Source organism: Argiope bruennichi, chromosome 8 (genome assembly GCF_947563725.1).
Source record: "Argiope bruennichi chromosome 8, qqArgBrue1.1, whole genome shotgun sequence".
Taxonomy (NCBI): domain Eukaryota; kingdom Metazoa; phylum Arthropoda; class Arachnida; order Araneae; family Araneidae; genus Argiope; species Argiope bruennichi.
In genome coordinates this window covers 130274106-130301931 of record NC_079158.1, presented here as the reverse complement: position 1 = coordinate 130301931, position 27826 = coordinate 130274106, and the positions used below count along the sequence as shown (strand labels likewise).

The following is a 27826-nucleotide window of genomic DNA, read 5'->3' as shown; positions in this document are numbered from 1 at the left end:
CTGTTCTTTTTGGGGGTAAAATAAATTCAACTTCTTCTTAAATTCCTTATTCAACTTCTAGCCTCAAAAATTTACACAAGGGAAAATCTTGGAATGAAAAAGCACATGCTCTTTCAAAAGAAGTCAAGGAATCCATGCCATTCACAGAGTGGATCTCCCGGGAGAATACGATCTTCAATCTGTGAAAGAACTCTACCCAAATCGCCTCAAATAATTATCACAGGAGCAAATATGTAGCTTTGATCGGGGATTTCCCAGACATCAGCACTATCACTAATTGGACTAGAACTAACTGGGTTCAAGATAAACTTATTGCACGGGTTATTTATAAAATTATCATTACTCTAAGTCTTCTTCACAGGTTCAATCTCACAGACAAACCTTGCGCATCCAATGCAACGAAGACAACGTCATTTCCCGCATCTTGTTAAAATGTGCAAAATATACAGTCAGCAGAGTTGCGCTCTAGAAAAAAATTTAGCATCAAACAGCCAAACATTCCTTTTGCCTTTATTTTGTCTGAAGCTCTCTCAAGCAAACATCATCTAAGCATCTTTATTCAAGCCGCCAAGTATTTTGATATTCATTAACTGTAACTTTTTCGATCCTAGGGGATAACAGCCTTTGCCGCTATATCCCTCACTGTTTATATTCAAGTTCAAATCTATCCTCACTCTTGTCAAAATGCCGTAGAATTCATTAAAGCTCCGAACATTTGAGAAATCAATTCATACGCCCACCAGTTGTGGCCATTAGTACTGTTCTATTGCCCTCTAAGCCATCTATTTTAAGTGAGAGGTATGCTTATTCTTGAATCATTTTTTACTTTCGCTTTTGAACGTGTTCCTGCTCTCTAGTGTTCAAAATGGATGCCGAAGCGAAAATTTATGTTTGTTGAGTTTTGTTTCTACTATATGTTAAGATTAAAAAGTAATTCTCGAATTTTTTAATGTGCTCATTATTTGCTAATTATCTTCAGTGTATAGTATATCTATTATCGGTGCTTATTACTCATTTATTAGTGGATTTAAGGAAAGCTGCACCGTTTTTCTTTGCTTATCTACAATGCGTTACGTACCATTTACTTTAAAAGTTAACCAGTTTCTATACATTTCATATTACTTGCTTAGTGTTCTGTCTAACGGCTTTTTAATTACGCAAGTTTCCATTATTCGAAGAAACAGTAGAGGTGTACGAGATTACTACAGAAGCAACACGTAGAATATTAATCCACTTTTTAATCATCTAGATCTGATATATATATATATATATATATATATATATATATATATATATATATATATATATATATATATATATATATATATATTAGAATATGAAATGTATGTTATTCGAGTATATTTTTTCTTCTTTTTACTTATTAGAGCATAGAATTATTTCTATAATTTACTATTTCAGATAAAAACAAAAACTTATAATCGCTTATAACTATTATAGGATGTCTTTATTAAATAATCAACTGAATAAACGAAAATTTATGAAAATGTTTCTGATTAAACTTGGATAAAGGAATTGTAACACATCAGCCTTGTATCAAATAAACATTTATCAACGAAATATTTTAATTGTATTGAAAAATTATTAAATAAGTTAAAAATCATACAAATACTTTAATATAATATAATATAATATAATATAATTAGCAAAAAATGCTTTACTCCCCAAAATTAAGAGCAGATGATGCATTAACATTTTTATTCGCTATCGAAAGTATGAAATTAATTTTTATAAAGATCTGAAAGTAACCCTTTTATTTGTAGAATTTTTTTGAAAAATAATTTTCCATTTCGATGAATTGAGATGAATAATAATAAATATTTTAAAATTTAAGTTTCTTTTTTAGCCAATAGCTGTAATGAGTATGCATATAATTTGACTGAATAATTAGAATAATATTCAATTAAGATGCCTGTAATTTTGTTAGCTCATATTCAAATTCGTGGCGGACGCTTTCTCTCGAGGCCCTACAACATATACGTATCGCAAATAATTCTTTTTTCAAACACAGAGGGTTGGAAGCACCCCATGCACCAGCCCAAATAAAAAAAGCAACTATAAAATTTACAATAGGTGCGCCTTTGATCAAATACAGCCCTGAAACGCCTGGGTTTCCTGGGGCCAAGGTGGCCTGGTAACATCTTGGCTTCGGTTTCAGGCTCGAGACCCGATTCCACCGAAGAACTGTTTTGTAAGCGGGTTTGGTGCACGGTAAATTTGTGGGGACCAAATGTCCTCCCGTTGGTATGCGCGGTGTGGAAGTTTAGAGAGGAGGTGCTGGCTCAAGTGTCGTCCTCATCATCTGCCTTGGTTTACGATTACGAGGTCCATCCCAAAATTGCCATAGTATTGCTTTAAAACGGGCTGTTAATATATGTAAAATAAACTAAACCTGGGTTTCCTGTAGAGGAGAATCGATTACCGTTAACTAAACAATTACTCGTATGTTTTTTATAAGAAATATATATTCAAAGAATTTCATGGTTATATTATATTTTAAATTACATGCATTATTTCATATTCAAATATTTTCTCATCTCAGAAAAGTTCTCACAAAATCCTCTTTTTCAAGAAAAATTTTCACAAATAGACAGATATATTGGAGTTTATTATTTTTAAGATTTATTTGATCCGCTTCACTATTTCATTCAAATGTAAAATAAGGAATGCATTATTTTCTTCCGAAAAAATTGCTTTAATTTAAAATATTAATCAATCTAATGCAATTCAAAAATTTTTAAGCATCACGTTTTATAAATCATATGCATATAGTGGAGACTCGCTTAACGAGCTTAATTCATTCCCAAAATCTTAAATCGTAATGAGAAAATATTCTTTGAGCGGAGTTAATATTGTTTTTTCATAGGATAAGTGTGAAATGAGGCAATACATTTCATCCCAAAATATGTACTCAAACAAATTTATAATATTGTTATTAATAAAGTATATTTTTTACTAGAAAGTTGATTTCGCGCATGCTTCAAAATTTGACGAAATTAAGACATCGCATCATCGTTAAATGAATTTGCAGCAGCACAGCTGCTGATTTGTTGGGTGCTTCGTTTTAACACATAATGCAGCAGTCTTCCTTATTTTGCTGGAAGGTTTATGCTATACTGATGCAACTATCAGGATGAAATCGCCACCGCAGCTTCTTTGTGAACACAGAATGCAGCTCCTGGCCGTGCTTTCACGTGTTCTCATGGGTATTGAAATACTTCTCCCTCATATCCCAATGCGAAACCATTACTCTTACCGAAGGGTCTCGCTTTTTTTTTTTTTTTTTTTACGCTTCAATTATATATTTTATTGTTCAGCTATTGATTAAAAATATTAGAAAAGTTTGAAACACGAACTGAAGCAGGGATTCGAACAGAATTCTGCTTATGACGTTAGGTCTCCTCGTCACTCGTTTTTGAGAAACTTCGCTCATTAAACAAAGCAGTTTTTTTATATATATTTTGTTTCAATGGTTCTGAGCGGTGCTAGCCAAGGGAAGTTATTTATAAAAGATCAACCGCATCTTTTGTCAGTCGATCTTGTAATGATATCTTCCGTTTTCAAAAATCATTATGCCAATTTTGTAACTCGTTCTACGGCTGCTAGTGTTTATAAAAACTAAAGTGACAAGTTTTGTTAATTTGATCTAGGATATAAAGTCAACCTGTAACGCATTGATTCATTCAATATGTAAATTCCTTTTATCATATTAAGATGATATAAGTTAAAATACAATGACAACTCTTAATATTCTATGATATTTTGAATTCCATGATGTCCTTCAATAGGATGATCGTAATTTTTGTAGCATCTTAGAAAGTGGATTGAAGATAGTACTTCAAAATGAGACAGTCTTTATTATATGATCCTTATTATACATTAAACTCAATGCTATTTTTATAGAAATATTTGTGATTTAATTGAAAAACCGGAAAAGTCCTGTAAAAAATCTTAATATCTATGTTATCTCAAATAATTCGTAAGATCATTTAATCTTATGCGTGATTAATGTTCGAAAAATTAATATTTTTTGAAAATAGACATTGTTTTTTATAACTCAGGAGTAAAAAAAACACCTTTTCTTTCGGTTTCTAATGTATTGTATCAGTACATTAAAACGCTTTTCACTCTTTTAACAAATATTTTTTTTAAAAAGTAATATTAATTGAAATGTTCAAATGAAGTTACCCGTAAATTTCAGTAATATTAATTTTAGGAAAGTTTTTTAAAGGATTTAATTTCGTTTAGCTAAATTTTGCAAACATGTAATGTTTTTCAATACTAGATATTTACTTTGAAATAAAAAATTGGATATTTAATTCAGTTTCATACGTGATAATTTCTTATCGGTGAAATAAAGGATGAAAAATCGCTATTTCCCTACCTAACTGAAGCTATTTTTTTATTTCATAGACGCGTAAATACTCTTAAAATAAAATTTGGATTCTAATTGCAAAGGCTTTCTATTGATACAGATGATATATATTTATAAATTTCAAGGAAATAACGTCTATAGATTCAATCAAATTTTAAATTTTTAGGGAGATATCTTTGAAATAAATGATAATGTTATTAGCATAGGCTACTATATGGGTAAAAATAAATCATTAGAAGTAAATATTTGAGCAGAAGCGAGAAGTACAGAATGGGAATTTTCTGTTATTACGTCCATTTGATTTTACTGTAAAAGCAAACGCAAAATATTCCCCATTTTTCATCTCAAATAAAGAAAGAAAACATAAGCCCTATAAGAAATATAATAATGGATGTAGTAACATCTTATGATATGTTCATAAAAAGAGGTCTGGGTAACTGTGCAATAAAAGAAATTTGATTTTTAATTATATTTTAAAATGTTATTGATTGATTCTTAAAAATTCGTGCCTGGGTTGATGCTCTGATTATGAGAGAAAAAAAACTGGTGAACTGAAATATAATTAATACTTTTTGTAACATTTTTTAATTTATTTATGAAATGTTAAGGTATCGCGCTTATTTTTGAATATGGCTGTAGGCAATAAGCACAGAATTTATCGGTTTCGTATTGACATTTTTTTTTTTTAATTTTTTGTCTTTGGCTTCAACATATAGTGAAGAGAAACTAGTATTTCTTTTGTAATATTATCCACAGAGTGATTAGTTCAAGAATGTAAGACAGATACACTATAGTATTAAGAATTTGTCATATGACTCGTGCATAGGAGCGTATTGAGTCCTAAAATTCTCTGAAATAATGTGTATGAATTGCAAGCCATGGACTGTTACGTTTTTATTTTTAATGAAATCTCTATTGGGAAATGATGTGCTAATTTTTCATTAGAACATGTTTTTATGCTTTAAATTTTTTACTATTAAGAAATACTTCATTTTTTTTTCTAATTGCACCTTTTGTGATTACCCGATTAAATACGGTTTTCCAAAATATAATTAGCTACCAATTAATAGTTTGAAATCTGGTCTGTGTATTGTTTCATTTTTACGGTGTTAATTAAGAAAGTGCTTATCAACGAAACGAAAGCAGAAATTTAATGTTTTCAATTACAATACTTTGCACTTCATCATTATTATGGGCCGGAAGGAACACACAAAATCATTCTGAGTCCAAACTTCTATAACCTATAAAAGGTTCTCTTTCAATTAATTACTTCTAGCAAAAGGATATTTTTTGGTATTAAACCTCCAGGAGCATTTTACTGTCCGATATTTTAAAAACTAAACAATTCTTTCAATGGAAAACGATAAAAACAGTACCTAAAAAAGAAAATCATTAAATTATAATTAGTGTCAGTCGATAAAATTATAGTGACGTTTAAAATAATTAAACATTTCATTAGTTTTAGTAAATAATGCATAGACTCGTCGAATTGTCAAACTGTAAATGGAAATGAAAGTTGATAAAAAAAAAAGTTTATATTTACTCCCAGTTTTTATTCGAAGTAGAAAAATTGTAAAATTAATTCAAACAAAGAGAATTACAACCTTAATCTAATATATAAAAATCTCATCTCGACCGATTTTCATGAAATTTTTTGTGTATTTGGTAGGTATGAGAATAGGTCGTAAAGTATATTTCACAACGCTGGGTAATTAGGGTGTTCCTATCCACTTTCACCGTACGCTAAGGAGATCAACGCTTGCTGAAGTCATCGCCACTGTGACATAATGTTGAAACAGTCCAGATAAAAATAAACACGCGCTTCCAAATTCTACAAGATCCATCTGCTGACACATTCTTGGACCAATTGTTAGATATAGGCGATGAAAAAGTTGATGTCTATGAAAATACTGGATGCAAAAAATTGCCCACTAATTTCTGCACTATCGTTGATTCGCAAAATGCTCGATGTACGCACACAATACATAAATCATGCGTAGCTGGCAAAAAGAGCCATTTTGGCAGCAAAAAAATGTGGACGTCGACGATTTAAACTTCAAGATATAGCAGTCGTTGCCAGGCGACTTGGTATCATACAAATTGATCGATACAGTTTGCGATGCTAACGAAGTTGTAAATTATCCAACAGAGTTTTTGAATTCACTGGATTTGCCAGGCATGCCACCACACCTTCTACAACTGAAAGTTGGATCTCCTGTTATTTTACTTCGAATTTGAACCCACCATGGTTGTGCAATGACACGCGATTGGTCATTAAAAAATTTGATGGAAAACGTTACCGAAGCCACCATTTTGAATGGTAAATTCCGAGCCGAAAATGTTTTGCTGCCACGAATTCCAATGATTCTCACAGACGTGGCAATCGAATTCAAACGCGTTAAATTTCCTATTGGATTCGCATTCGTAGTGACAATCAATAAGTCGCAAGGCCAAACGATATCTGTTTGCGGCTTAGATTTGAGCACACCATGTTTTTCACACGTGGCATGTTCTTGCGTTAGGAAACCATCGAGCTTATTTGTGTTGGCTAAAGACGGACTGACAAAAAATATCGTACACTCAATTTCTCTTCAAAATGAATATTGATTTTCTTTATTTCATTTTTATACTTTAGGACAAAAAATATATTACTTTTTTCACTTTATGTTTAACTTTTAAGAGATCAAACAATGTATATGTTCGTTATGTTAATGAAATGAATGAATGTTAATGAAAATGAATGGTTAGTGTTTTTTATCGGTGATCATCATCTACAACGCTCCATTCCTCTTTCTATCCTAGATCCCAACCCCACACACTTGCAATGCATTCGTTAACAACCAAAATATTCAATAGAAATAATTTATAAGGCAGAACAATGTTTGCCGGGTCAGCTAGTGACTATATAATATTCCTTTATTTTAATAAGCTTTTCGTATTGTCTTATAAACTTTTTTTTAATTTTGAGCTCATTCTTTAATGATACATAAATATTTTTTTTCCGTTAGAGCTGTAATAACTTTTTTAAAGAAGTATCTTTTTACGTATTTACTTTTAAAAAAATTACGTTAATACTTTTTTAATCGAAGCTTAAATTCTCATGTTTACAACAAATCCTCTGTTTGATTTTTGTTGGTAGTTTATAGTTATCTGTGTAACAAAAAAAAAACGTGGAGTACAAGATAAAGTCATACCATATTTCTTGTTTCATAATTAAAATATGAATATATTGCTTAAATTCAATTAAAAAACCAATCTTGCATTTAGAAATATTTATTAATGGCATTTAATGATATAATGAATGTAATTACTTAATTCTCTTGAAGATTTAGATTATATGATTGATTCAATCTGAATTCACAAATTAATCTCATTCAACGAAATAAAATTCAACTGTGTAGATATTTTAACTTTACCTAGATATTACTCCTTTCAGAATGTATTTAATATAAGGTATAGTCTTAAACTCTCTATTAAGTGTGATAAATCTTTTTTTATTTAATTAGTTAAAATCAATATTCTATTAAAAATACTAAATTAATAAATACTAATACGATATTAATATCTTGATAACGATATTTACAACAATATACGATAGTGCTCATTAGCTATGAATAATAGTTATATACAATATTAATAATTAGCATTATTCATTATTAATTGTTGGTCGTTTTCGGCATCCAGAAATTCGCTATAATATAATATCGTTAGTTTAGAAACATCAATGAAATTTCATGAACCACATCTCATCGCGCAAAATGAATAAGTTATATTTGTGCAATATACATGGCACATTCTGATTGATTAGGTATGAATGCGAAATGGCGAAATGAATGTTGTTATGGCTGGAACAAGGTGCGTATTATCATGAAAAAGTGCTTACATTTGAAATCAACTTTTAAGTACCTTAAATTGCTTAATTTTCAGTAAAAGCCCTTAAAAAGTACTCAATTTTTTCGTGAAGAATGAAGAGCTTTTCGTTTCGTTTTGTTCCCACAAGTTGAATATAATAATTCAGAATCATGGTCGCAAAGGCTTGTTTACCGGATGTATCAAAAAGAAAACTAACAAATGGAAGAATTCGAAGAAGGAATTCAGGAGTTCCAGCAATATAACAAACCTTTAATAACTCATTTTCTTCTTTGCTCTCTTTTTCTTCATTAATCTGCATTGCCATTTATTAAAATGCTGGCGTACTTATCCGGAAGGGTGAGTACAAAATACGTACTGTGTCATGCTTATTGCGTATCGAAAAACTTCAGAACTTATATTTTTAATGTTTTAGATGCTGAAGAATTTATGACTGATAAGTACATATTTAAACTTTTGTGTGCATTTAAGGGAGACTATGCAGATCGGTCCAAACAACGGGAACGAAGAAAGGGCGCGCTTTTTCACTTTCTCGTACACAGAATTTAGAGAAAGGTTTGCAATCGTCAAAAAATTCGAAATTTTGACGAATCTCCACGTTTGAAACCTCCTTGCATTCAATTTTCGGAAAATATCGGCATGTGACAAAAATAACACAAACAATTACAGCTAGACGGAGGAAATTTCGTACTTGGTCTTCACACCAAATTTTTAGCAACATCCATTTAGAGGAAGTCTCTTTCTTTGTCCTGCTATTCACATATAAGTTGGCATGATATTCGATCCACTCGGAAGAATACGTTTAAAACCTAAGTTCGCTTTTCGGATACTTTCAACCTTAAGCAGGGATTAATCGCCAAAACACTTGCCAAATATCACACAATAGAATCAATAAAAATGTTTTAATTCACGCTTAAGGATAAGATTTTGCAACAATTCTAAGCCGATGCCATGCAAGGCATTTTCTGACAGTATGCGTGAAAGTTGGGGGAGACGCTGCCGATTATTCATTTTGCTTCTAGCTGCAGAACTGATCTTTTCTTTCTTTTTTTTTTTTTTTTTTCGACTTAATGAATTTGTTCCCATTATTTATGAAAACTAAGACTTGTTCAAGCATTTTCATTCCTTCCTAAAATATATATAACATCTCTCCTGTAATTCTTTAAGTAAGAATTTTTGCTTATTGATTAAAAAGCAGGGTTTCATTAAATTTTAGGAACGTTAAACGTTCAAAAAAGGCCTTATCTAAACTTTAGAAGTAATACGCGATAATACAATTTCTTTTTAGTCTGATCATTTGTGAACGCTGCTATTATTTTCTATTAAAAAGTGCACCAAAAACTCAGTTTCGTCAGTCGTATGAAGATAGCCCTAGGAATGCTTTAGTTCTTAGCTTCATAAGATTACAAATGAAATTACTAACTAGAATGAGTTGGTGCCGGAAGAAATTTACTTTCCATTCCAGCCATGTTGAATCTTATTTGTGGTTGCTTATATAAAAATCAAATACAAAATTTTTGATCATGCTTAAAATCGCACATTACATTACATTAGGTTTTGGCTTTTAATTTTTTTAATTTTGTTATTTTTATTGAAAGTAAAGATTTATGGAGGTTTTATTTATGAACTAAATACTGAACAAGGTGCCTGAATCCTTATTCTACTTTTAACTTGCAAAATTCTTCAATTTTTGGATATGTGCACAGATTTGAGCTGCAAATATATAATAGAAATTTTTATTGAAACCTGAAGCATAACTACATTCATAATGTTTCAAAGTAACGAGTAGTATGTTTATAGTTAAATATATTTTTGTCGATTTGCTTTCTTGCTTACTTTTTATTAATTGAAACACGAAGAAACTGTTCACTAGCACCAGTCTTTTAAATACCCTAATAAATCTATTCGCAAGTATTATCCGATTATCTTCTGTTGAAGCATGACACTATACTTCAATTCATCCATTTTAAAACATTTGAATGCTGACTTGAACTCCGTGGTCGAAAATTATTCTCTAATGCAGATACATTAATTTTTTAACAAAGCATTCAAATAATTACATTCTTTTAAGAGTAAAAATTTATATATATATATTCTCCAAACTTTTTCAGATTTTATAAGTTTCAACTCTGGGAGACCATTGTTTTTCCCCGTCGAATGTTTGTCTTTTAAACAAGCGTCTTAACAAATCGATTTCTATTTAGCGTCCATTAAAGACTATTCTCTATTCTACAAACAGATGTTCACCTTTAGTCCCCGGCCATTACTTACAACTTTTCAACGTTCATTTCCTGTATTTTTGAAAGCCATTTTCTCTTCTTTTTCTGATTTAATGATTCCGTTGCATGTCATTCGGAAATTCCATCACCTACGATAAAAGCTCATCACTGAGGAATTAAAGGCCATTTACGATGCTGCTGTTCATTTTCATCTCTTGTAGAAGTACTAGAATTAAAGCGATGCGATAAATTTTTACCTCCTGCAGAAATTATCCTGAAATAATATCAGCAGTACAGTAAGTGTTAGAATTTTAAACTGTAAAATGGGCATGGACTGTGAATTTCTTAAATAGAAAGAGTTGGAAGTAGATAATTCTGGCCCTCTTCACCTGCGGAATTATTGATTCCTTAAAATAAACACAAATATATTTGAATAAATTTGAAAATCATACCAATTTTTTTAATCATTTGGATTTTATTATGAATTTTAGAACTTAAAATAATAAAATTGAAATTTTCACTACTTGTATAGGCTCCGTGATTCGTGGCAAAACGCTTGGCCACATGATTCATGGTTTGCCAACACTTCCAGAATGGTACGTCTATATTATATTTTTACGTTTTGTTTTTAATTTAGATACCGTGCATTTTTCTCCTTTTATTACCAGAAAAAATATTAGACCTCATTTATTCAAATCAGATGTTCGGATCCCGCTCTTTGCTGTGGTATGTATAAAAAGTCTCCGGCATCTGTGCTAGTCAACTAAGATTGCCATTGTGGCTTCTAATTTCAAAAATGACGTTAACATATCTGATGAACTGGTAATGAATTTCACCTATATTCTGGATGGAAATTTACATCTGACCGGCAAATGCAATCTGTGATAATTTACGATTTGCAGGTGGTTGAACTAACATTAAGCGAAAGAGACAAGTTAAGACTAGACGGAGGGCTCATACTTTGGGAGAATAGAAGTTAGGAGTACGCGAATGGTTCATATTTTATCAGAGCAGTACCTCACATTTGAAAGAAAATCATGAAGATATACTAGAAACGCTATCTTCATAAAAAAAAGTCATCCTAGGTTGGACATAAAGAAAAAATATATAAGGATAAGCTTGTATCGGGGTTAAATAAGTTAAAATTGACCGGATAATGTTTTGAGATTTATAAAAATTGAAGTAGAATAGAAAAATCCTTGAGTCAAAGAAAATCATGGGGAGAATATTTGCAGGAGTCAATATGAAGTTTTCCAAGCGCGAAGAAAGCTATTTTTAAAAGTCAGGAAACATGTAAACAGACGAAATAAGGCACATTCAAGTCAGTAATTCGTCAACTATGTTGTGCATTTCACAGAAAATTCTTCGAGAATATCTCTGACCAACCTGAACTTTCGACAAACTTTATCCAGATGTGTATTAAGGAAAACATGAATGTGGAGTTTAACAATGGAAAATATATGTAGGGAAGAATGTATTTTTAATTCCAAAATTAAAGACTATTCTTGATTGCCATTTTAGACAGAGAAATGCAATTTCGCATTTGAAAGTCTTTTAAACAGATTGTATATGATCTGGCACTCAATCAAAAGATTCCAGGGGATTTTCTTCAGAATGAAAAATAATAAGATTAAAGAATTATTTAAAGAAACTTCGAATAGCTTTTGATTGGAATGATAATCGTATGCTTTGATTGAAATCATGAACTTAAATGCGAAAGATTTGAAATGTGAAAGGCTACATTATGTCATTGTTAAATATAGAGTTCAAGCAAATTTTTTCAAAGACGAAACTAGAAAATTATTCAAGAAAGGAGCAATTTAAGATTAAGAAATTTCTGTATGTTAGAAGATCGCCCCAGTTTCGACATATCTAGTGCCAACAATGATGATGCGATTAAATTTCTAGACTAGTCTGCAGATAGAGAAATGACGTATTATTCATTTTCGGTACTAGATAGGCAATTACTCAAAGTATTGGGACATTTGAAGTGAATTACTGAAAAGCTATTTATAAAACTATTTATCAAATTAAAATAAAAACAAAGTGAATCAAGAGATAGTTTCAGATTTGGTGTACAGTTTGTAAGGAAAATTTAATTGGTATTTTAGAATTATAATTTGATATAGCTTTTCAAATATAATTCAAAAGCAAATACGAGTCAAAAAGTATTGGGACACTTTTGAAAGGAGAAACTCAACAAATATATAAGCACATTAATAAAATTGAATTTACTACCACTTTTTTTAGACTATGATTTTAAACTTAAAAATTTCAACAAATAAGATTACTTATAGAAAAAAATAGAGATACAAAGATAAATCGGTTAATGTGTGAAATTTTGGAATAAGTCATTGAAAAAATGGAAAATCAGTTCACTGTATAGGACGTCTCTTGAAATGAGCTAGTCCACTGTTTTTAACATTATTCAAGGTTCAAGAAAACAAAGATCAGGGTTTCCAAGAACATTTCATGAGCGTGAAGAGAGCTGGGTTGTGAAACAAGTTCGCTTTAATCTAAACACTAGTGCAGTAAAATGGAATGTAAAAGCAAGTTCGGAAAATCTGTAAATCCTGAAACTGTCAGAAATGTTTTAAGAAAACATAAACATTGTGGCAGATTACTCCAAAGAAAGCCCTACATCAACAAAGCTAATCGACAAACTAGGCTGGAATTTGCTAAAAGTTTGTAAAGCAGCCAAAAGAATTTTTATAAAATGTGATTTTTGTTCATAAGAGCAAATAAAACGCTTCCGGATCGGACGGCAAGCAAAACATTTGGTGGAAATCAAATATAGCAATGCATGTCAAAAATTTACGCCCTACTGTCAAAAATGTAGGTGGCAATCGTATACTCTTGGGTAGCAGGGCAAGCATTGTTGCCGGGCACTTACATTTTATTGATGGAACAATGAATAAATATGTCTATCTTGACATTCTCAAACGAAATTTAAGCATAGTGCAAGCAAGCTGGGAATCTCAAAATATTTTAAGATATACAAAATAATGACCTGAAACGCATTTATTGATTGCAAGTTATGCTGATATTTACAAGTTATGGGGCCTCCACCAAGCACAAAGTCCAGACCTTAATCCCATTGAGCATGTGTAGGATTATTTGTAGCTTAAACTGTATGAACATCAAATTTCTAACAAGCAGGATTTAAGAAAAAATTGGGTCGAAGAGTGGGCCAAACTCGATGGATCATTTCGCAAAAAATTGATCCAATCCATACCAACCAGACTACGAGAGGTCATAAAAAGCAAGGGTGAACCAACAAGATATTAAATTCGCATTGTTTTTCATAATTTATTGGAAAATGACCCAATACTTTTTGAGCACGTGTTTTTACTTTATTTCTTTTATTTTTAATTATATCAATAATTGTATTAATATGCGAATTTTTTTTGAATTGTATGTATCAAAATAATATTTACTTTTTTTGTTTCATTTGTATATTTATTATATTATGATAAAATCAGCGAACTTGTAGTGTGCCCCAATGCTTTTTTGACAGACTGTACGTATTGATGTTATGAAAAGTTTTTGAACTTGATAATCCTTAAGTAAATAATAACCCAAAGATTTTTTGTTAGATAGTTAAAACTTCTGAAATCTACAAACTAAACAATTTCGACGTCACTATTATTAAGAAAAAAAATTTCTGCTTTGTACAAAAATATTGTTTGTCATAAAATTAGTAATTATACACCATATATTGCCTATACTAAAGTTCATAATGCAGGTTTATAATTTGAGACACCAATACTAGGGATTGCAATACCGGTATACCGGGATACCGAATACCGGTATTTCGAGCCATTTGAACAATTTTGTAATACCGGTATTCACAAGTTTAAATACCAGTTTTTTGGTATTTACTAGAAATTTTTAAAATTGTCTCCGCTATATGTTCGGATATCGCGAACATAGCAAAATAGTATACGTTTTTGTTTTTATATCTCCATAAAGGGCGAAATTAATTAGCTAATTAATGGCTTAATTAATTGCTTAAATCTAAATTAGTGAAACATGGATTATCCCTGAAAGAAAATATTGTATCCATAACGACTGATGGAGCAACAATTATGAAAAAAGTTGGAAAGTTGATTGGTGCAAATCAGCAGTTGTGCTATGCACATGAAATTCAATTAGGAGTAATAGATGTATTATACCAAAAAAATAAAGAACAGAAGAATCCAAATACTGTGGATATAGAAACTTCGGATTCCAACTTTGAAAAGAGTAAGAGTTAGAGTGATATTGACAATGAAGATAATGACAATGTAATTGTTGAAGAAGATATTGCTAATAAGGATGAAATATTAACCTATCAAGAATTGCTTCCTATAATTTATAAAGTTCGAAAAATTGTTCAGATATTTAAACGTTCCCCTATAAAAAGGATATATTACTAAAATATATACTAACTGAAAATAAAACAGAATATATGTTAATATTAGATTCTAAAACACGTTGGAACAGTTTACTCCTAATGATGGAACGATTTTTGAAACTGAGAAATCCAATCCAAAAAGCAATAATCGACTTAAACCTGTAAATTAATTTTTCAGATAGTGAATTCGACTTAATATCCAGAACTATATCATCTCTACTTCCAATAAAACTGACTATTGAGACATTATGTCGGAGAGATTCTAATTTATTAACAGCTAAGGCAACAATAAATTTCATGTTGCAGTCACTGAAAGAACAGCACACATCACTATCTGAAGAATTATATATTACATTGAAAAATCGCACAGAATAAAGGCATACTGAAATAGAAAATGTCTTATGGTATTTACATAATTATAATGATTTTAAAAATGAAAATTAAAAAGAAAAGGAAATAACCAATTCAAATCTGATTAAGCTTAGAGTAAATTTTCTTAAAATCTTTTACCCACAAACCTATCCACATTCAGTAGAATTCGGTTAAATTATCGAAGATTATGATATAACTACTGTCGATAATTAAAAGGAATTGTCTCTTGAACAAAAATTAGAATTAGCGATAAATAAAAAAAAATTCAACGAACCAAATTACAATACAGAAATGAGCTATATCCAAAACCATTTGACGAGAAATCGATTTATTTGAAGATGAGGGATTTAAAGGCAAATACTTGGAAAAAGTATATCGCGTATTGCTAACAGTACCCCCAACTAGTGTAGATGCCGAAACATCGTTTTCGACAGCTGGTCATTTTTACACAAAATTACTTTTCAGTCTTAATGACAGTACAATGGATGCATTATGTTTTTTAAGATGATATTTCAAAAATTTGTAAAAGTACCACAGACTGAATAGTCATATTTACACTTTTTTGGTATTAAAATAAATAAGATGTTTCTTTACTTTTTTGTGATTATATACTGTTATAATTTAAGTTGCAGATTATTTTTTGTGATATTTACTCTCTAACAAAAATGGCAAATAAAACAAAGAAACACCTGTGTTTTCTTTCTTTTTCTAAAATTTCTAATACCGATATTAATACCGGTATCCCGGTATTAAGATTTAAAAAATACCGAATACCGGTATTGAAATTTTAGTCCGGTATTGCAATCCCTAACCAATACTTATATCAAACCTTACTGGAAGTATTTTCTTAAAGTATCTAAACGTCATCACTATTGAAAAGAAAAACTACACTTGAATTATGAAAAAGAAAAAAAGAAGTGTTAATTCATTAGAAACTTATTATTTTCAAGACCGTTTTGCTAATACTCTTAGACAAAGTTTAAAAGTTTTAATGGACTATTTTTACGGCCTTTAAAACCTCATCACCATTCCATTCTCTTACAGGAAAATTTGACCATCTACTGCTTTCATAATTTTATTTATAACGGAGAAAAATAATTCGACAAATAAAAGGTGTCCCACAGGTACCAAGTAATTTTTCCTCTTCACTGGAAAAACTATTTCTTCACTTACTTGAAATAGCTTGTGTTTTAAAAATCACCTCGGCCTTCAGATACATTGATGGCCGGATTATTTTTAAAATTCAATATTACACCTTTCTTATCCAAAATATTTATCTTTACGAGCCAAAAAGTATCAAAACCAGTAATCATTCATTCAATATTTTTTAGTCCTAATTATGTGCAAAAAGTATAATTTTTAAAAAAAATTGATATTTGATTTTTATAATTGATATTGACAATAGAAATGATTTCAAATTCAGCATTAATAAACATACTTTTGCAATTCTAATATATTCTATAAAATTTACAAACGCGTGTCAAAGTTGCGTTCGTTGGTAAACAGCATCGGAGGTTCATCCACGCGTAAGTACTTTTTATTAATTCCATTTTTGTTATGGAGAAATTCAATAAATGTATGTTCCATCGAAACTTTCAAGTGCTAATATTAAATTTGCAAACTTTCCTTGGACATTGACTTAAAATTTTCATTTACTTCAAAGTATATAAGCTTTTAATTTACTCACTCGCTCAGTAATTTATGGTGGATTGTTTCCGTTTACTTCCCAGCTTTTTGCGGCTTCAATTGAGAAATAAGGCAGTCTCCATTCCACATACCCCTAGCTCCGAGTTACTCCTCTTTCACACAATATAAACAGACATAAAAATGAATACTATATATATATAATAATTATTATTATTACTATTTCTCCACCGTTTTTGAGCAAAGTGGCTGTACTTTGCAAATTTGGCGAGCAACTCGATTATTATCGAAATAACGATAAAGTGTGAAAGTTTCTCTTAAATTTTAAATTTTTATATTTTATCTGAAGAAACTAACACTAACCCCATCTTATGATAATTACTATAAAGTAAAATGTATAGTAAGGTAGCAGTGTTTAAACTCCTTCAATTATTTATAGTTTCTTAATTCTTTTATTTTGATTTTCATTGACTGGATGAGAAGCGATTAAGTGTATCGATTTGATTTAAACATCTGATAACGTTTTGTCTGACTTTTCTTTTGTTTCAAAAGTTAGAATTCAAAGTTTGATATCGGAGAAGATAAAGAAGAATATTCGCTCATCTCAAAAAAGCTTCTGGTAAAACTTAAAAAAAAAAAGAAACTGCAAAATAAGGAAATAAGCATAATTGAAGTATAATCCAAATCAAAATGAAAGCTTGGGAAATTCTAATCCATTTCCTTCCATTTTATATGCGTCAACAGTTTTTCTTCTCAGAAAGTTTATCAAATTGACTATTTTTATTATAGAAAAACATGATCTAATTATCAAGTTAAAGGCATTTTGTTTTCTATTAAATGGGAAGAATTAATTGAAATTTCTATGGTTATAACTCGTTTAGTTCCTGACTTGCCATCTGATTTTCACATGCGGAATGTCCTAATTCAAAAAAAGATTTAATTTCCAACCTTACGTATTCCTGGCAAGAACTCTTATTTTCAATACATTCCCTCAAGCTTTATAAAAATGAGAAATTATTCTCTCGTGATTGATGCACGAGAGATGGAGACAGAGCAACAAATTTCCTCGCGAATTCAAAATCATTTATGTAGAATCAAATGGTTTTAGTTTCATCGGATGCAGTAATAAAAAAGGAATGTTATGTGAAGCTTCATTTCTTTCTTTCTTTCGATTTTGTTGTTGTTGTTGTTTTTGAGAATAATTTCCTTGTCGTATTCTTTCACCCGTCACAGTTTATTAAAGGATGCCGAAGTTGGTTCTCAGACTATTTCATATGTTTTCAAACGAGTGAAATGAGCAGAAGTACGTGGGGAAATATTCTAGCAAATTTCACGAAAAACTAAATTGACTAAAAAAAACTTTTGACATATTTTTGATATAATTGTTGTATGCCCACTGAATTCAATTTTTAGATGCCTGATTTAATTAAAGGTTACATCAGTTTATATTATATCATTTTCTATAAATTGTTATTGCTATAATATTTTCACCAGTTCTTTTTAAATGAATTTATATTATTTTATTTCCTAAAAATCCAATGCAGTTGTTGTAAATATGTTTTCTCTTTTGAGTACGTGCTGATAAAGAGACTATACTGCAGAAGCCTTAGATTTCCATTAACATGAGGTGAAGTAACTAATCTGTCAATGACTCCTCACCATAACCATATTTTAACTGTACTAATATGTTCTTTACTACTGTGTTTATTGTTAACTATCTAGTATCCGGCGCATTGCTGCCGCAAAAGAAATAATTTTCGGAATATCGTTTGAAATAGTTATCTTGCTTAATTAAGAATGAGAGAAAGAATATCGATTGTCTTGTCGACAATGAGTACTTTCAATGAAATTGAATGGTGTACAAAGCAGAAGTATAAACAATATTCATTCTTTTTTTTCCTTCTTATTCAGGTGTTTTAGGGTAGACAATATTTTGTTTTTCCGTCTTCAGCAAAAAGAAATAAATTTTGTGGCTGTCCGACACGTAAGCATCTAACATACAACTGGTCATGTGAAAAAAATGGATTTTCTAGTAAGTAATAAGTTGTAATAAGTAATAATTGTTCAAAGTAATAAGTTGGCAAAGTTTTAAAGCAATCGGATCGGTAGCGCAAAAAATACGAACAAACAAAAAATTCATTTTTATATATTAGATGAGTGAATATAAAACCAGACAATTCAATGGAAAATTGAATAACTAAGAAAATTGTTATTCACGTACATTTGAAAGAAATTTTTAAAAAAAATTCTTGATTTTATTCAAATTTTCATATGCATCAAATTACTTGAAGGCGTCAAATTTTTTCAACCTTTATCCAAAGATAAATTAATCCGATTTCCTGGAATATGAATATTACAAATTTTCCAGATGAGCTTATTAGTGTGCATTAACTCCATAAAAATTTACTGGAGATTACTTATTTACAAATTTATAAAATAAAATGTTAAGCCTACATCTTATGACATATTATGAATTAAATATTTTTTCATAAATATTATGTTTCGTACAGTAAAACCTGTTTTCATGCATTAAATAGGAACCGCATAAAAGAAACCGCACAAAATAATATTCAGAAATTTCATAAATACTTACACATAATAAACATTTTTTTACGACAAACTACAAATTTTTTTTTATGCGGTGGAGAGGGACCACATAAAAAAGTCACTTAGAAAATACATCAATTATTTACGAAATACATGAGAAAGTGCTTCCAAACAAAGTAATACATGGAAACATTTCATTTTTCCTTGTATACATGGGGAAGTTTTCAAAATGCACTTTACATAATTCAATGTGACTCGTTGTAATCCAGAACGCGCATCTTCTTGTGAGAAATTGGTTTTAAATCGCCTTCGTCACTTGAAGATACAATTTCAATTGATTTACTTTTTGGCACCATAAAGTCAGTGGTCAGTTTTTGTGACGACGGTCGATTTGGTCATTTGTTTGTAAACGTCACGATAGCCAGATATGCATGATCGAAGCTCTTTTTGAAGTTTCAGGCTCTTTTCGGAATTCGTATTTATTTTTAGATAATGCTTTTCCAATTTATTGGCAAGCTGTATCCCTGCATATATCTTATACGCTGTAATAGAATCCGGTTCTTTTTGTACGGCTTCATAATCTATCAAATTCGTCCTCAATCATTTCGACAAGATTATTTTCGCTGAAAGTGTCAAAGCCTTCTAGGCTGATGTTATGTGCGAGCGCAGTAATTTCTGATAATAACGTAGACGTGTTTTCGGTTATATTTCGATTGACATATTCAGGCCAGATCACTTTCCAGCACGAATTTAATGAGTGTTTAATTTGAGCAATTTCTGAAGTAGTGTGGTTCATGCAGTCTAAAACCGAGAACTTTTTCCAAACTTCAGTCAGGCCTATTCCATCGTTCTCCAATTTTTTCAAAACGTTGCTGAAAGTTAATTTCACATAATGTTTCTTAAAATTTGAGATAATGCTCTGATTCAATGGTTATAAAGGCTAGTCGTATTTGGTGGTAAAAACACTATTTGTACATTAGGATGTTCTAAACACGGTTGGCCGGGTGCATTGTCAACAATTAGCAACCTTTAAAAGGAATACCCTTATCTGTCGTGTATTTTCATGTTCCGGTACGAAGCAATCATTGAATCATGCTGTAAAAACAATTGATGTGACCCATGCTTTTTTATTCATGAAATATACTGGGTATTCAGCTAAATTTATGACTTTTAGCATTTGTGGGTTTATTTATAAGCTTTATCTATAATAAGGGATTTTAACATCTTTGCACCAGATGCATTACTGCAAAGAAGGAGTGTAATTTGATCCTTTGCCTCTTTTTCCAAAATAATACAATTTCATCTGCATTAAATACTTCATCTGGGCAATATCCACCATCATCAGTGATTTTTGCTAGCATTTTACAATAATTATTAGCAGTTGTTTCATCGGTGGATGCTGCCTCGCCTTGTATCTTCACATTGTGAAGTGCGTATCGTCGTAAAAATCCAGTACACCAGCCATTGTTCGCAGAAAATTTCAGGTTTTCTAAACAGGATGACGAACTGGATGGTTCTAAATCCTCTAGCTGGTTGAAATATTTTCAAGTTTTTTTTCTTTAATTAAATTTTTGTGAAAGGGGATTCGTTTTTTAGTTAAACCTTTAATCCAAAACACGAGAGCCTTTTCTGTCATTTCTATTGCAACATGTCTTGAATATGGTGCTCTTCTACTATTTTCGTTTGTTGCACAATTAACAGATTCATTTATTTTAATGGCACGTTTGTGTATGGCTCTTATAATGAATTCACCTAATTTAAATTCGTTAACAACAGCTGTGGATCCTTCACCATCTGCTAGTCTATTTAATATTAGAATTTGTTTCTAATGGAATTTTCTATCTTTTCACATTTTTTTTGAGGGGGGGGGGGGTACAATTATTCATTTTAAAGACGTATTTAAGTCTAAAAATAAGATAAAATACATAAAAACTATATACAAATAGCAACAAAAGTAATTAATTTATTTACCTTTAATCTCATTTTAAAATGAGTTCTTTATCACGCGAGCCGTGGATAAAACTCGGAATACGAAGCGTATGCTGCTAGCGTGCTGTATATGTACACTGATGGAAAACATTACAGTGGTGCCAACGCCTTTGAAATTCATAAACCGCATAAAAAAGGACCGCACAAAAACAGGTTTTACAGTATTTTTGTTTGATATATCAATACCTTATCTGTAAGAAACTGTAATTCTTAAAGACGTGACTTTTCTAAATTCAGCATAAATGTACAATAAAATTAACCAATAATAAAAGTCAGAAAGCGGATACATTGGCATTCAAAAATATAAGGCAGCGATTCTCAACCTGTGGGGAGCGCCCCTCTAGGGGGGCGCGAGCACACTAGAGGGGTGTCGCGAGAATATCCAAGATAAAATATTATTTTAAAAAATTCATCAACTGACTGAAAGGAAAGCAACATATACATAGAAAACAAAATACATTTCGACATATTTAATAACTTATTAAAGTAAAACAATTTACTAAACCAAAATGTACTTAATTAAAACATACTAAATTAAAAACAAATTTAATAATTATTAGTGACTTCCTTGGGCCTGTCTTTCAGAGCAAAATTTTTCAAAGGAAGGCTTAATATTAGAAATAGCCAATCTCAGTTCTGTTTCTATATTTAGCCGAGATCTGTATTTTGTCTTCAAAGACGACACAGCAGAAAATCCAGGTTCACAAAGGTAGGATGTTGAAAATGGTAATAGGATGCGAAATGCCTTTGTTTTTAGTGCACAAAAATCATCCTCTACTCCTACCCAAAATTCAAATAGTGATTTATTACTAAATTGTCTTTTAGTTTCGCCACTTGTAATGAATTCTACGAATTTTTCTTCCTCATCAATTGAGAGTCCTTCGGGAGTCTTATGAAATGAATCCCTAACCCACTCGTAACTTGCTATAAGCTTGTCGTCAACAAGAAAATACCTTTTAAAATTCTTTGCCAGCATGGCTAAATGATTTTCAATGGTTACAAAAACAACTTTTACATGTTCTTCAGGCTTCTAAATTTTAGTACAATCATCCACATTTGCAAACATTGTTAAGTTTTTTGCTTTAAATTTCTGTTCCACAAGTCCAATTTTCTACAAAAAGCATTAACTTTATCACACGTATCCAATATATGTCTATTTGCTCCTTGGAGTTGAAGATTCAAGTTATTTAATTTCTCGAATATGTCGACCCAGTAGTTCAATTTCATCACAAATAAACCATTGCGAAAATTCTTGGCCTCCGGTCTATTTTCTTCTTCTAGGAAAATGGTGAATTCTTCTCTTAATTCATAAACACGTTGCAAAAATTTCCCACGCGATAACCATCTTGCCTCGCAATAAAGTAGTAACGCTGAATGTACTGAACCCGTGTCTTTACAAAGTGCAGAAAAGATTCTAATTTCAGGGGTCTCATTTTTGTATAATTTACTACGATTACAACCGTAGTTAACACGATATTCAGACCAAGACTCATTTCTTTCGAAACAAAATCTTCTCTGTGGATAATGCAATGTATCCAGACCCACTGAGGCGATTTTTGTTTTACAAGTGCTTGTATACCTTGGAATCTTCCGGACATTGAACGAGCACCATCGGTGCATATTTCGACGCAATTTTTCCATTCTATGTTTGCCTCATTCATAAAATCATTTAAAATAGCAAATAATGCGAGAGCTGTTGTTTTGAGTTCTATTGGTTTGCAGAAAAGTAGTTCTACTACTGACATATTATCACAAAATCGAACATAGGCAATTAAATGAGCATCTTTATTACTATCTGTTGCTTCATCAAGCTGTACTGAAAACAATTTGTCACCCAACTTCGAGAAAAGTTGACAATGTACACCTTCAGCTATATCACCAATTCGACGAGCAACAGTATCATTTGAAAGAGGTATGGACTTGCAATTGTTTTGAAAAATTATCGCCAAATACAGTTTCTGCAATCTCAATTGCTGCTGGCTCTTCACCTTCAAATAAGCTCTTCACCAATGGTGTGAGGGATTTTACATCTGGCTATTTTATATGAAATTTTGTAAGATGCAATTAAAGCTCTTTTATTAACAAAGTTTCTTTAAAAAGTAATTTTTGCTTTTTATATGATTTTAATTTTAATTCGAAGGATTATCTGGGTTTGTTGTACTCACGATGAAGTGTTTCTAAATTTCGCCGTTTAAGTTTATTAACTTCCATGCTGTCTGCGGTCAGTATTTTTGAGCAAATTATACACATGGACCTTTCTTCATTTACTTCAGTACTGATAAACCCAAAATTTAAATATTCTTGAGAATATTTTCGTGATTTTATTTTCGGAACCACGCTTGTCTGTTTATTTGTTGGTGCTTGACTGTCGTCTAATTCTCACTTACTTCAGCTTAAAAAATTTTCCACGAGTCTGCATAAATCTACTGCAGTGAATATTTAATAATGCATTTAACACGAAAACATATAATATACACATTCAAGATTGATTCGATAGTGATAGAAGGATCGACTCGGATGAGACTGGCAGGAATTGAAACTTGCTTTATTGAACATTTTCCTTCTTTCTATGAGAAAACATTTGCTCTGCGCCTGCTCGAGACGGCATTGGTCGTATGGATTCTTTTCCACAAGCATAACTTTTGTTTTTCTTTTTTGTTTAGTCGTGCTTCTGCTTTATTTTTTATTATTCGAATTATTTCTTTTATTATTCCCAGTTTCTAAATTTAGCTCACCCCGTCTAGGTTAACTTCATTAACGAATTTTTCTACTTTCATATTCTTTTAACGTTATCTCCCTGTTTGGCTTTCATTAATATTTAAATTTTCCCTGCTTTCATTCGCAGGAACATTTCATTCCGAACAACGACCGACTGATGAAGAAATTCTGCAGCAGGTCGTACCTCAACCTCTTCAGGAAGCTTTGTGTCTCCTACACCATCCGATGGTCGCGTCATATCTACATTGAACACATCACCGGACATCGGCAGTACGACCTAGCTGCAGTCAACGCTGAACTTACATCATCTCGACCTACTGAACCAGAAGAGGAACCAACATACTAAATCACCCTTGTAAGTCTGTTCAGTGGTCCGAAACGGGTAGGTTTGATATCTTTCTATCCTCCAACTAATTAAATTTCTTTCTTTTCAGGTAGGAGACGTTAGTCACTGTCGTGGTCAGCCACATGCTGGTCCACACGTGACGAAGTCTCATAAAATAAACTAAAAATTCACCCGAATGACATAAGTGAAGCAGGCCTCCGCTTGTCGGACCCTAGTGGTAGCTTACTGTCTAAATTAATGCATGCTATGAGCCCATGCTTTAGTGTTTGCAAAAATTTGGGTGAAACATCTTTTGGCTAAGATCAAAGTGTAGTCGCGTTTTCCAAGCTCCTAGTTTTTGGGCCAAAAAGTGCGGCAATTTTGGTGCCAGCGTGTAAAATTTTATATGTGCGTGTGCAGCTAAGCGAGATGCACACGCAGACTGCACTCTTATTGTATTTTAAAAATGTTGACGCCGTCAAAGGTTTTGGGAAATCGGTCTTTCCCTGCAACTGCCTCGCTTGTGAGCCCCCCAAAACTGTTGCTCTTCCGAGCGTCGTGCTATCACCGCGGTCACCCAATGATTCCAATGTGGGTCCTCTACTGCCCTTTTCGCCGGACAAAATGTGCGTGGGTAATAACCTATCTTCTCCACATCAATCCCTGCATGAAAACATCGATCGTGTGCATCCACTTTCACCCAACTCAGTTCTCAGTGCAGCCTTAAATTGTCTAGATCCCTCCCAGTGCGCTTCTAAAGATCCCTCTAATAGTTCTACGCCGTGCACTGGTCTGGGAACAATTGATACAAAACCGGGCTTCGCTGTGTGCTAGAGAACTCGATCGAAAATGGCAGCGAAGAAACAAGTCGAAGTCAGTGCTTCTCCCGTATTGAAGCCCCAAGCTGTGCCTCCTGCTTCAAAGCAGAATTCGACGTCATGTGTTTTTCCAAATCTGCCGGTAGGACCCCCCTAGTCTCTGAAGAGTGTGCCGGCTTGGTTACAGCCCCTGTGTCTGACTCTCTTTCGCCTGGAACGACCATTACAGCTGGGAACCTCCCCATGATGTACCCTGTCCAGGAGGAAAGGCGGACAAAGATGTCTGCCGCGAAGTACACCCTTCTGCTCCTTAGTGCCCGGATGAGCTCCCAAACTTCTCGCTGGGTTATCTGGTTTTCCTACATGCACTTCTGCGGGTTCTCCAGACAAGGCCAACTCTCCTCCTCTACCTCTGGAAGACCAGCTATTTCTGTCCCCATCTCCTGAAAAACATTATGTTCAGGAGGTGGTCACCCTAAGTGACAGTCCAGTTGCCAAGGTCCCAGTCCATCCCCCGGAATGGGCCAACATAATCTTGGGCTTGCTGAAGGGTCCCCCACGAGTGAAGGCCTTTTCATCTCTGCCTCCAGTGGACAAACCGTCATGCAAGTGACACTATTGTGAAATGATACTCTCCTCACCAGTCTCTCTCAAACTACATCTTGAGGAGGTTCATTTAATCCGGAGCCCGTCAAAATCTGCCTGTGCTGTTCCTGAAGCACCCACAAGACCAGACCCGGCTTCGAGGTTTTTGCCACAGTTTCAATGTCAAAAGTGCAAAGAGGCGTTCCATTTTAAACCATCTCTGCTGGCACATAGATGTTTGGCATCGGCTGCTGTCCATTCCAAAAGTCCCCTGCCTTCAGATCCCCCTGAACAGGCCTCTTCTTCCGCCCAGCCGAAACGTCTCGTCATCTCTACGTCCAGCTAGTCTGTCTCACCTAGCGTCGGGTCTCTCTCGTACGCAGCTGCCACATCTCGCAAACTTCCTGCCAACCCTCCTCCAAGGCCAGCCTTCCAGTGTCCGCGCTGCCTTGCCTTCTTTAGTTTGAGGTCAGCCTACGTGTTACATAGATGCCCGAAATCTCCGGTTGCTTGTTCCGCCCCGGGAGATACCTCGTCGCGCTATTTCTCCACATGCAGAATTGTGTTTGTTGATAAAATAGCGCTCCGGGAGCACATCTACAATGTGCACAACCCGTTGAGACCTGCCCAGCGAAGTGTCCCTTCTGTGGAAGCTGCTCCCCCAACTCGTCGACCTAAGGTCGCTGGTAGCAGCAACTCCTCTACCTGCGTGAGGAACTTGAGTGGTGCTCTCGGGGTGTCGTCATCTTCCACTCCACCGGAGCCTAGGTCTCTTCTCCCCTGTGCGGACTGAAACTTCCTGGCTAAAACAAGGAAGGGGTTGTGGTTCCACAGGTACCGGCAACACGCCATCCCGATCGCTAAAAGGTCCATTTCAAAATCTCAATGTTTTGCCTCCCACACCGCAGGATGCTCACATCGCTTCTCCTCCATCCTAGGGAGCTTCTATTCTGATTCCCCCAGTCCGAGCCGGCTGCAGTTCAGCAAGTAAGACTTCCGATTTGCCAAGCACCGCACAGTCAGTGGTTCAGTCCCCGATGATCTCGCAAGAAAGCTCTTCACTACATAAATCTTTTCAGAAAACTTTGTGTCTATGCCACTATCCGTTGGTCGCGTGACATTTATGTTGAATACATCACCGCTACTGGCAGTACAACCTGCGTGCAGTCAACGAAGAACTAACGTCGTCTCGACCTGCGAACCAGAAGAAGATCCAACATACTTCCGTTCAGTAGTACGAAACAGGTAGGTCTGATATTTTCCTATCCTCCCACTAATGAAACTTTTTGCTTTTCAGAGGTAGGTAGAAGACGTTAGTCACTGTCGTGGTGAGCCACATGCTGTTCTACACGTGACGAAGTCTTATAGAGTAAACTAAAAATTCACCTAAAAAAAGAAGGCATGAGTGAAGCAGGCCTCCGTTTATCGGACCCGAGTGGTAGCTTACTGCCGTTTTTGTGTGTCACACGCCATGAGCCTATGTTCTTGAGCGTGGAAACATGCTGGTGAAACATCTGTTCTTATCCTTTATTGTTATAATGAAATTAAAACCAACACCAACTTTTTTATCTCATCAAATGCTTAAGTTACATGTTCTTATAACTGTTAAAAATATTTTCTAAAACAATTTTTTATTTTAATTTTTTTTCTCACATTTTATATATTTTTCATAAACAATCTTACTTATGAAGTGAATTGAATGCTAGCAGTTTAATATTTCTTAATATAACTATTATGGCCATCTAAATCTAACTTATGTGTTGAACTACTTTTCATTCTGGTCCTATAAAAAGTAAAACTTTTAATAATCAAAATCCTCATAGGAAATGCGTAGCTATGTACCTCTGTATTCCGGAGCAAATAAAAAGTAGAATTCAACCACTGGTCCCTGGTGTCATGATTGGAAATAATGCGATCGACTTTTCTTAAACGTGATTCAGAATCCAAATG

The 27826-nt window shown here is 32.9% G+C and overlaps 1 long non-coding RNA gene across 1 annotated transcript; it reads left to right on the top strand.

The window, feature by feature from the left end:
• Positions 1-701: 701 nt before the first annotated feature.
• LOC129980535 (uncharacterized) lies at positions 702-27002 on the top strand. The gene is made up of 4 exons (XR_008785245.1): positions 702-798; positions 18806-18926; positions 24276-24530; positions 26815-27002. It is a non-coding gene; the product is annotated as an uncharacterized LOC129980535 (long non-coding RNA).
• The last annotated feature ends 824 nt before the right edge of the window (positions 27003-27826 follow it).